This window comes from Perkinsus marinus (genome assembly GCF_000006405.1).
Source record: "Perkinsus marinus ATCC 50983 genomic scaffold scf_1104296958776, whole genome shotgun sequence".
In the NCBI taxonomy this organism is placed as follows: domain Eukaryota; phylum Perkinsozoa; order Perkinsida; family Perkinsidae; genus Perkinsus; species Perkinsus marinus.
The window spans coordinates 185,400-186,574 of record NW_003206626.1 but is presented as its reverse complement, the minus strand read 5'-3'; positions in this window follow the sequence as shown (position 1 = coordinate 186,574).

Below are 1,175 nucleotides of genomic sequence, written 5' to 3'. Positions count from 1 at the left end.
AATACTGCCAAAAATTACTACGGTATACAACCAGCCTGGCTGGTACTATCAGCTGTCTCGGGTCCCAGTGTGTGAATGCACTAAGAAAGCTTCTCCCAGTGCGGACGAAGCCATCCAGCATAACGGCGCTCTCAGAGAAATCCAGAAATCCTGGAGCAGAATGCAGAGTACGACACTGTCATAACGACAGTGACGAACCCGAGGTGAGAATTTTTTCCTGGGTGGGGTAGCATGTAAGTGGTGGCAGTTTGATCCCAGTTTCGATCTTGTTAGAATTCACCATCCAGTAACCTCCACACCACGATGAGGTACTGGGACCAGTGGGGTATGAACGCAACGTCACTGGCAGCCAGTTACTGACCCGTTGTGCAACTTGCGAATTGCGAACATCCCGCACGCGCTCGCCCTGACGTAACGTCAGTGACGTTCGATATCAAAAAAATGACAGGATGCGAGAAAGCTCGTATTTTTTTCGGCCTTACGGCCGAGAAGGTTTTCTAAGACGCCTATGTATGTTTTCGGACTTTCTTTTGGGGTGATGCTGGAGAAAAAGGCGATTTTGTACAATAATTCCCCAAATAAGGTCTATTATTCCCCTTTTTGACCAGTCATTATTCCCGGGAACTAAAACGGGAATTATTGGGGAAGGGAAGAATGATTCTTCCTCAGCCTTCAGCCACTCTGCAGTTGTCGGCAACCGCATAGGAAGCGTCCAGTAAGCAGGCGGCAGCTCTTGGCTACCGGCTGATCGTGAGAGCAGTTCATGCTTTCTCAGCAAGTACTGTGTCAATTAGACAGAAGAAATGTTTGACACTGTCAAACGTTTCTTAGTCAATTTCTTACCTTCACTGGTAGTTGGCACTTCAGCAAGTACTGATATCCATATCCCCACCATCTCTGCGTTAAATCGGGAGTTACTGCGGTTGGGGAATGCGTCAGAGATCGTTCCTTGGTAACATTCCTAGGGCTTTTTATATGTGAGATGGAGCCGAAGAGATCCTCGTCACTAAGTGACGAGGATCTCACGTGCCCCAATTCTTGGGGCACGACATACACCTTCTAATGTGCTGTCTACAGTGTAGACTCTACACCTAGACCGCTGAGACCCCTGAGACCGAACTCCATCTTCTACATTCACTACTTGGTCTTCAGATGATGACCACAGGGTTGTCGGA